The sequence below is a fragment of the Larus michahellis genome, chromosome 12, assembly GCF_964199755.1.
Source record: "Larus michahellis chromosome 12, bLarMic1.1, whole genome shotgun sequence".
NCBI classification, from domain to species: domain Eukaryota; kingdom Metazoa; phylum Chordata; class Aves; order Charadriiformes; family Laridae; genus Larus; species Larus michahellis.
In genome coordinates this window covers 6,625,939-6,637,274 of record NC_133907.1, presented here as the reverse complement: position 1 = coordinate 6,637,274, position 11,336 = coordinate 6,625,939, and positions in this window count along the sequence as shown.

The window sequence follows — 11,336 nt, the reverse complement described above, 5'->3', positions numbered from 1 at the left end:
GGTGTTTGCTCTCCTCCTACTTTCCCATCTCTTAGACCAATCCAGGGAAGCATGGTAGATGTTTCTTATATTTTGTTGCCAGCTGCTCTAAAAAGTTCATACAAAAGCTCCTCTCATCAAGAAAATGTATGTGGCAATTCATGAGTCTTTTCGGCAGTATGTTGAAGCACAGGGACATTATTAAATCAGATTAAAACTGGTGAATTCAGTATTATGGTGGTCAACTATCAGGGATGACTTTAAAAAAAAAAATACTTTCAGACACCAGTTGATTTGGTAAAGCATAAAAATCAGTATTTATATATCTCTAATTATAATTTTTATCATTGCAAATTTTCTGTAGAGGCAGCAATCAAATGGTCAAAAAGCCTTGGTTTGCCTGTATGTGGGTCCATGCATCAGGTTTTAACATTGTAGAGATAATTATGTCACCCACGTTGTAAACATTTTGTGTTTCTTGAATAGAGGGCCTGTATTGAAAATATTAACCACTGGTCTGTGGAAACGGAAAAGATGCAAAGGAAAGGAGACCAATTTTCTCACTGGGTACTGAAAAGCTGAATGGTTGGAACTGGATCTGGGAAGCACTAAAATTAGTATAATTCGTCTGAAAAGTGCTAGTAGATTTAAAATCCTAAGGGAAAGGTGGAAACTTGCTGGTGTCACAAAGTACCTTAAATAGAGTACCTGCAGTTTAAATGATCAAAATTAACCCCTTTACTCTAGCACACGTGTCCCAGTGTGGTGTTCTAAACAGTTGATTAGATAAATATCACAGCTGATGTAATAAATACCTGAAAGCGCCTGTAATAAATACAAGAAATAACCTGTCTTGATTATTCAAGTAACTGCTACTAGTTAATTAGCATGCTCACATTGTTTGGGCCAATGGGTTTTTGCAGTTTCCTTTCAATAGTTTTTCTTTTCTTTCCGACTTTTTTGTTCATCCCGTTGGACAAAGTGATGCAATGGTGCCCACACAATTCAATGAATTCATTACAAAAAGCTAATTTTTGACTCAGGGAGATGATAGTCAATATTACATTGCAAATTAAGCACTTCTGGTTTTTGCTTGTACAAAAAGAACTCATTCCTCACCAAAAAACGGCATTCTGACAACTGCTAACTGCGTACAGAGAGTTTTAAACAAAAATGTAGCAAACAGGTAACAAATGTAGCACATGTGTGTAACATACATGTGTGATAAAATATGTGTAATAGTGTAATATGTGTAATTGAAGTTAGGAGATATCTGAAACAGTAAGAAACCAGAGGGTGGCGATTTTTTATTTTATATTGGGTTCTTCAATTGTAGTCATACTGGGGTGTTGGTTTAGTAGTTGTTGAGGGAGTTTTTGGTTTTGTTTTTCAAAGAATGCCTGAAAAATGAGTAATGCTTTTTTTCCCAAGTTTCAACTGACCCTCCCGCGCTGCAATTTATGGCCATTTCTCCTTGGTCTGTCATATGACACTACCTACCAAGAGGAACTGGATTCTCATCTCTGTAACAGCCATTCCGGCAGAGATCAATCCTTGGCCTCTTTTTCTCCAGGATAAGCAAGCCCAGCACCTTCGGTCTCTCCATTTAGGTCATGTGCTCTTGGCCCTGAGTGTCTCGGTAACCCTCTGCTGAGCCTCCTTTAGATTCTCCACACTGCTCTTGAATTGGGAGAGCCAAAACTGGGCACAGTATAACCAGTCCTATCTATTTGAATATGTCCAACTTCCCTACGGAGTCCCTGCGTTGCTCCACCACTGCTGACTGCCCTTTTCCTTGCCAATTTGTGCTGGTACACACAGATGTCTGGGAGCATGTTGTGCCCATGCGAGAAAGGGTTTAAGAACTTCAGCCTTTCCCTCATTGTCATCTTTGGGTCACCTTCCCCAACGATTAGCAAAGCCAGATATTTACACCATACTTGGCTTTAGGGAAGTTGACTTCTGTGCAGGGTGCTCCAGTGCAGAAATTCCACCTATTACCTACCTATTACATAGACAGGGGCATGAGTAGAAAAAAAGGAGAGTATGACAGGTTTTTCCATGGATTAATAACTTCTGCCTCTGTGCCCTGGGGACTGTAAATAGCTAGTATAAATCCATGCAAATACGCTATTACTAATCTTGCCAGTATGGATGTGTGAATGAATGGAGCACAGAGATGAACTTTACATATCGTTAGCACCGATCTGCCTCACCGCATTTATAGGCAAACCTGGGAAGTCAGTTGGCAAAACTTGCATTTTTTTCTTTTTAAAATTATGATAACAATATGCACTTGTGCTGCACAGAAATGCTTCTCAAATATCAAGTAGATTTTGTGATTTTACAATTATGAAAACTGAAAAACAGTTATGAAAACCTTTCGGTCACTCATCTTTCAGACCTCCAGTCTCTGAGTTTGAAGGTTGTGCCCTAGTTTTTCGAAATACACTCCAAAAGAAAAAAAGATAGTATTTTCTTCCATAATTCTGCCTGTTTAACTGATTTATCCTATTTTTTGCATTTCTTTGTCCTGTTTCTTCCAGTTCTAGCTTGGGAGATGTCTAGTTTGGCTTTCCAACTTCTATTTATCATTTTCTTCCTACCAGCCACTCTTTTGGTTCTTTCCAGTGTAACAGTGACATGAAAGGGTTTAGGTAATAATCTTATAATGGATTGCTGCACCAGAATGAAACCTCATTTCTTTTTTCTCAGGACTCCCTAGGAATCCTTTTGCCACAGCCTTTTTCTCCCCAAGGAGATTATACAAAGTTGTTCTTGTGGCCATTCATTCTGTCAGTATGAGTGGACAATCTGATTCCCATCAGTTCCTGTGGGCAGAGCCACGATTCCCAGAAAACATCCCGTCAGCACAGCACTTCTTAGAACTGTTAGAATTACTTCCAAATGCCAGGCTAGAAGTACCTATATTTCAATAGTGTGTCAGCAATCCCGATGCATACACAAATCTGTAGAGATTTGCATCCTTCCAGACAACTGATGTGGTCTAATTGTCTTCCTCCTATTCATTAGTCAATTATAATTTTATTGCTAATATGTTTGTGTGTATCTGAGTATTTATTTCCCTGTGGCAATTTTTTTTGTTTGTTTGTTGGCAAAAAATGGCTTTATATAAAGTTTTTTCTTTCTTTGTCAGAATATATAATATATAATATATATATGAATATTTATTTTAGATTGTAAATCTTTATATAATCGAGAGCCCTTGAAAAACTATAGAAAGACAAAAATATTTTAAAAGTATCCAAAGGGCAACATTTTTTTTTCTTACTGCTCTCCTTACATGTCATGATATAATTTATTTGGCAAATTAAACTTTTGGGAAGTAAATCTACATTTCAGCAAATGTAGTCTCTATAGAATAAGCATGTTCTACAGGAATTAACTAATTTTAATTGAATAATTATTTAAATTATTTTAACTCAAAATGGAGATTTTTTTTTTTGTATTGGCCATCATAATATGGCTGAAATATCTAGAAAATCAATTTACTTAAAACTTAAAGGAGCAGTTCTCTCCTGCTTGACTCTTAAAAGAGAGAAGAGCCAATATAGTGTAATAGCAGCTGTTCAGCAACACTTATTATTTGCTTACATTACATCACTAATATGAGGCACCCCGTCGTTAAAATGAGAGTTAGGAATTGGCTCTCCTGATTTGCTTCTTAGCATTCTGTAATTTTGCTGAGGATATGATCTCATCCAGCTCTCCACACCAAATAAGAATCTGGATTGGTTGATGAGCCTGTTAGTTTTCCTTCTGATGAAGTCTCGAACTTTATTAAATGGCTGAAAGAAAACCTTCAGTTTAATTAATAGAGAAAGCTTTAAATATTGTTTTCTTAGAACTAATGAATGGACCATAGCATCTTCAGCAATGCCATTTCTACACCAGTTATTTTTTATTTATTCTCCCTGACGTGGTGGGGTCCCAAACTTGCATTCCTGGCACTCAGAAATCTTAGTGAGTGGATCCAAACATGGATGCCTTCCAGCACAATGCATGAGAGACCCTTTAACATTACAGAGTAGAAGACACACAGAAAAATATTGAAATAATAAATTAACACTACATCAGATTTTTAGAAAGGAACTCTCTGGTAACAAGTGCTAGACCCACCAGTCATCCACCTGTGCCTAAGAGTGAAACAGGAATTCTTAACCTAGAAGAGGTACCTGCTGACAGCAAGTGGCTATTTATTGTTTATTTATTATTTATTAAAATTAACGTGCTAACACCAAAAAAGCTTGGCTTTTGCAGAGGCATGGAACTGTTGTATATTTCTTTCTAACAATGTGTATGATATTATCAGAAGGCTGATGAATGGGATGTGAGACCTGTCAATCAGAGACTACAGCAAATAATTTCATTAATATTTTTGCACTGACTTAATTAGATATGTTTTTTTTAAATGATTTAGTTAAGCTGATGCAACATCCTGCAATGGACATAGCCTTGCAGATGTAGAGATGTTCTTAGCATGAAAGTAATCATAGTAATTAATTATAATGTATTAGTAAATTCAATAAAGGATTTTAATCAATTGCATCAGGATCTGATTGAAAGTTCCCTGTCTATTGTACCGTTTTGCCACATGTTATATATGAGAAAAAAGTATTCTTCTATAAAAACCCCAAGGTTTTTCCTTACTACAGATATGCATGGACACTGTGCATTTATCTGTGTGGGAAAAGTGACTGCAATAGCTATTTCTGAATAAACTATCCATAATAGCTCCCTGTGTGGATATGCTAGTCTGGAAAAGTCATGGGTCAGACAGCAAGTTGTTGCAGAATAGCTTATTCTGCAATACCAATTCCAGTCAATTTTCCAGAGTAGAAAAGCCCTTAGTCCACAGTTCCAAATGCCTGTTTGCACCAGAGGATTTTGTCTTCAGAGAATAGTATAAATTTGTTCTATTCAATTCTTTAAGGCACAAATTCAGCACTGCGCTCCCTTTGGGATCAATATGTGAGATCAGCCAGGAACAGCTTTAAATTGTCGATGTTTGTATTTATGTGCACAGACTCCATAGTTTTATTAATCAAACATTGAATTAACGCCTTGTTGTAGCTGCGAGCTGTACACACTTTCGGCTGTGGGACGTCCTTGTGACTCTTCTGGTCCAGTACCTTCTAGAGCCCGGTCCTAAACCAGAAGACAGAAAGTTGCCAGGAAGAAGGTCCATCGAGCCAGACTCAAGACAGTTGGGAGTTTTCATCGCCAACAGCAATGAAACAAGGCAAAACAGAGCAGAATGTCGTACCTTCCTCCATGCCCAAATACAGAAGATGGTTTACAGCAGAGACGTTTTGAGTTTGCTCTGAGTACAGAGAAAAGAGTGGTCTATAAACATACAGAATGGACTCAAAATGTATCCTGGACAGGCAGCGCAGAGCAGTCTTCACTGAAGGCCAGTTAACAATCTCACTGCATCCAGAACTACTTATACAACAACTCTGTAAGACACATTTTGGGCTGGATTCATGTTTATATTTGAATCAGAGTTTTTCTCTTCTCCTCCAGTAAAAAAAAAAACAGCAAACCAAGACAAGACATCTATGCTGCTGGTTTGTTTTTTTTTTTATTTTATATACTTTTTACTAAGCCTTAGGACCCTCAAAAGCAAAGGCTGCCATTTATCCAGAATTACATCACAGTGCCCCTGGCATTTTTGTGGTGTGGACCAATTAACATTAGTAGCTTAATTAAAATCACCAAATGCATTTTAAAGGATGACATACAGTTGATTTTAATCTAGGCTTCCAAAAACGAAGTCGAAGTCTGTTAATCAGCTGCCCCACCCTTTTTGTGATTTATATGGCCCACAGTACTCAGTGTCAGCACAGACTCCTACATCATCCTCTTACTTCATTTTCCCCAGGCATTATTAAATAGTTAATAATAAAGGTCTAAAGTCCATCCCGAGTTTTACCTGTTGGCGTAAATCCGGGGCCATGACAGCACCAGTGTAGTATTCACATAAATGAAAGAACAGATTTTGGCTCAAGTATTTTTAATGTACAGCAGCTGGCATTTTTGGGTTTAAAGAGCAAAATCGCACCTGAGTGTTCATGCTTTCTAGGATTTTGCCAACAAAAGGAAAACAGAAAATAAACAAGACATTTTACTTTTTGAAAGGCAGAAAAAATGGTGCAGCTGTTTCCAAGACCGCTATGTTCAAGCTGTCCCATGAACATGGAATAAATGACATTCTTGCTCTCCAGTTATGTTTTAGCACAAATGTCTTCCATTTGTTTGTTTCAACATATTTTCCCTTTAACACGTTTTTTAAATCAGATTTTTTCCTAATAACATGTTTATTCACTGTTCAGTTAAAACCAGATTTGGATTTTTACAAGTATATAGAAGTTTAGAAATCAATTTGTTAGATATTGTTACTGCTTCTGTGGTATGACATGTAGCTACCTGAGAACTCACCACTGTTGGCGAGTGGGTTTGGTCAGATTTTTACCATACTGACAATAAGAGCAGCTCATTTCTGGGAGTTGCCAGAGAGAGAGGAGGGAATTGGCTGTAAGTCAGCCATAGTCTCCTAGCCCTATTATTTATTTAGCTGCTATATAAGCGCTTCAGCCCAGATTTTAATTTGATTCCCATTCCTAGCAATGAAAAATGGGGTAATAAGTAAATGATTGGTGTTTGTCTCTCCGAAATAGACAGGCATTAGGTGCGGGGAGTGGCACCATGCATTTGCATGATCACTTTTATTATTCAGCTGTCATGGGATTTTGATATAGAAGACAGCAGAGAAAGAGTTTAAAATTTTGCTCATAATATAGAAATTATATTTATTATTTGCATGGGAGAGACCTGTAGGTTCTTCAACAGCAAGACAATCTCTTTATTTTATTTTCAGCAGCCACTTACACACACTACAAGAAGGACATGGACTCGTTGGAGCAGGTCCAGAGGAGGCCACAGAGATGCTCAGAGGGCTGGAGCACCTCTATGGGGACAGGCTGAGAGAGTTGGGGTTGTTCAGCCTGGAGAAGAGAAGGCACTGGGGAGACCTTACAGTCCCTTCCAGTACCTAAAGGGGCTACAACAAAGATGGGGACAGGGTTTTTAGTAGTGCCTGTTGCAATAGGACAAGGGGTAATGGTTTTAACTAAAAGAGGGTAGATTTAGACTAGATACAAGGAAGAAATTTTTTATGATGAGGGTGGTGAGACACTGGGACAGGTTGCCCAGAGAAGTGGTAGGTCCCCAAACCCTGGAAACATTCCAGGTCAGGTTAGAAGGGGCTCTGAGCAACCTGATCGAGTTGAAGATGTCCCTGCTTATTACGGGGGGTTGGACTAGATGGCCTTTAAAGGTCCCTTCCAACCCAAACTATTCTATGATTCTACAATACATGGAGGCTTTGATGTTTCAAAATATTTTCTCTATGTTCCTCCACAACATGCTCTTCGAAGGAATAATGAAAGTAGTAGAATGCCCAACTTCCCCATAGAAAATCCTATCTCATTTCCATCTAACTTTTCAAAGCCTTAGAGCTGCTGCAACTGATTTTATTTTTTTCAGGCAGGTTATATGCCTGCAGTTCCTGTTTCAAAACTGCGGGAACTATGAGAAGTTGAAACAGTAACCAGGACTACAGAGGGAGAATCAGGCTGAAGGAGTGCCCTCTCTTAGTGTGGGACCAGTTTAGGAATGAGAAATAGTGGCTATGATAGTATTGGGCAAGCTCAAGCTTCTCAGCATGTAAAAATTATGTCTTGGAATGTTCAGTCATATAATGCTGCCTGTTTGCAGCTTAATTATTGTCAATGAACTAGAGTGCACATGGAATTTATGCTAAATTGGGAAAAGGCATTCTTTTATTTAATTTTCTTTGTGTTTCTTTGTCTCAAATACATGTCTTGCCCTGCCACCCGGAGTACATTACTGACCCTGAAAGCATTAGAAAGTGTTGCATCTTAAAATCCCTGTGACAAAGGTTAGATGAAACTTACTTTTCCTTTAAAGAAAGCCCTGCTAGAGTTTATTTCTGGATGAAAGATAAAACACAAAAAGAAGAGATGGTAACAAAAGCCCACTTCCTCTTACGGTGATTTGGCTCACTGCAGAATAAATATTTTACAGGTGTTTCTCACTCCAGAGCCAGGTAAACTGAAAACATGTATCAGTTGTTTTTGATTTCTTTTTAACCAACCATGTTAGTTGGAAGGAGATACCCCATTTGAAGTTGTTAGCTGTTAGCTGTGAATGACTTTTCATCTCCTGTTTCTCTGGGCTTTGCTCATTAGAAAAAGATCAGTAACTTTTCATGTAACTGGCAGGTGATAGATCTGGCTCTTGTTTCGTCCTTATTCACAGTAAAAGCTGTTGGCTCACAAAATGTCTGTCCTTCCAAGGACTGTCCGGATCACAACCAAAGAAGCCGGAAAGAAATTGAAGCTTGCTGGAACACAGTAGGCATGCTCCCAAGAAGCTCTTAAGTGGCTGGTTGAGATTTTTTTTTTGTGTTCTTACTGTAGGTTTTGAGCCTTCGTCTATCTCCTTAACATTCCTATCTGGCCCAAATACTTCCCCTTGCACCTTTTACAGAGCTCTCCCTTTTTTTAGGCTTGAGTGAAAGACATGCTATTTGACATTACTTGATAATAGCCGTGTCAGGTCCACTGGTCCTACCAATCTACTAAAAGAATTAAGGACAGACCATTCGGTGAGAAATACCACAGCAATCATGAAAACTTAACTTAAGAGACTAACTACATATGAAAAGAGGAAAAATCATTTGATAAGGTATGCAGTGAAGAAAAGGAAAAAGCATATCTATACTTTTACATCTTTTATATATTATTTATTCTACTCGTGCAGTTATTTATATATGAGAAATCAATAATGGCCAGTTTAAAATCTTGGCACTAAGATAAATGCACTTTTTTGTTCTGTATAGCCCTTTCATTGGGTAGTGTGTAGCGATAGGAACAGTTTTTGATCCAGACAGGTTCTTCTTCAGCAGTTACAGACTGACTTTGAAACTGGCATCAGACAGCTCATACAGACTATTTCATAGCATAGCTTCCTCCAAAAGTACACTGATAAGAGCATATGTTTATAATAGGAGACAATCTTAAGGGAACTTTTTGGGAACAGGGTATCTTTTAAAGCAAACAAATCTGGAAGTGCTTCATTACCTATCATACTTGTTTTATCAAGGATTAGTGAAATTATAGTGTTACATTTAACGGTTTCAAAGTGGTATTTTTTTTTTTTCTCTGCCATCTGTGGTGCCCTCTACTGCACATCTTTGTCGAAGCAAGACAAACACTGTGCTAACTGCATCAGCTACACTGCTTTTTTCACATTTTTCTTTCCATCTTAGTATTTAATAATGGTTCATTATTTGTTTTCCTAAGAATTTTCTTTCTAATATATATTAAAAAAATGCAGTCAGTATTTGCAATTGACATTCTTTTTGGTTTTGTGTAGGGTCTTTTTTGGTTTTGTTTTGTTTTGTTTTTGTGAGCAGAGTTTAAAAAGGGGAAATGAATAAATAAAGAAAGAGGACTTTAGGAAATGAGCCTTCTAGTTCATTTATTGATTGTAGTTCTTTTACTGGTCGTATTCTGGATACTAATTTATGTCATTATATATATGTACATATATTTATGTATGTGTGCACTATTATGGTTGAAGCATGGAAATGTTGTTATTGTTGCTTGTTTTTCAATCTTTGTTTTGTTAACTCAGGTGTAAGGATTGAGTGTTTTGGTTGTGCTTTTTTTATAATTGCTGTTTGCTGCTATGAAGAAGAGACAAGTCATTAAATTAGCTTCTCACAAGTTGATGTATATAGTTTTGTTTGCAGTCTGTTGCTAGGGGCATGATATAATTTTGTCAGTTCTATATCAAACAAATATCTGTTGATTTTGATGTTGAATTGTTGGAAAGAGCTACAGAGATTTTACATAAATATTTCCGGAGTGATCTCAAGGTACCTAAAGGCCAAAGACTTAAGATAAAAGATCTGAAAATTTCAATTTATTAATTCCCCTTCCTTTTGCTTGCCTCTGTTAATTGAAGCACCTTGCGTTTACATCATCATAGCCTGAGGTTTTCCTTGAGTAAATCAATGCATGAGTTTTTTAATTACCTACCCAGGCTGGATTTGGACTGCTTGCTCTTAGGAGTACTGAAGAAGGAAAGGTTCAGGGGTAGTAGCTAATAGAACAGCAGGAGAAACCAGCTGCCCCCAACATTTTAAACACTACATCATCTAACTTGCTAACAACAAGTCTAAGCATCGCAGCATTTGAATTGCTGTTGGCAGCAAGCTCAATACAGCACAGCTTCCAATATTACTGACTGCTGTGCTTAAAAGATGATATTATCAACAGTGGGCTTTAAAAATTTTTCTCTAGAAAGGACAAGCCTTTAAGATATCTGTCTCCTAAGTAACTGCTAACATTCTCAGAATGAAAATACACTTTGGCATACCAAAACTGCAAAGGTGAGAGCAGTTTAAATGCCTAGGATTTGCTTTCTTTCACCATTGAGCTGCCAGTGAAGGAGCCCTGATCTCTGCACTCAAAACCCACCGCAGGGGTCTGTTTCGGCGGTGAAGAGGAACCGGCCACGCACTGGCGTGCTCTTCTGGCGTTCACAGGGCCTCCCAGAAGTATTACAGAATTACAAAGAGTTTAAACTTTCTGAAGTGAAAGAGAAGACTGGAATTTTTGTAGGAAAAGGTGAACACCTAAAGACAACAGGCACAAAACGCACCAAAATAATAATCGCACGCGGGGTTTCTTTTCAAATTCACAGTCTGTCTCTGGCCATGCATCTTCCATTTTGAAGTGGTGCCCTCTGGCTGAGGATGCCATGTGAATCATTAAAGTCTTGGTTCAGCCGTAAGTTTTACAAAATTTAGCATTTTTTTCTTAAATCTTGGCTTCCTTAGAAACTGGTGATTCATGACTCTTAGAATTGAGGATTTATTGTTTGTTCAGAACACAAGTTTTTAACGGTGTATTGAGAAAGATTTGAAAACATATCCCAAGTCTATTCTAAAATTTCTGAATGCTGAAGGCAAATTATAAAAATAGTATGAAATATTTAATTTCAATAGAAATCGAATTCCACTTTGGGGAAGGAAGCTGATTTTTCAACACTTGGAGTTGCACTGGAGCTTTCAGCTTTTTTGGCTTTCTTCCAGCCGCTTGAGAACAGCCAGGAAAAGGCATTTGATACTGAGGGAAGAAAATAATTGCTGGTCATTCAGGAAGGATGAAAACGGTATCGATGAACCGTTTGGCCGGATTTGTTCCAGTGACCCTGAGATCCGGGTGCTATGAAGTTTGTGC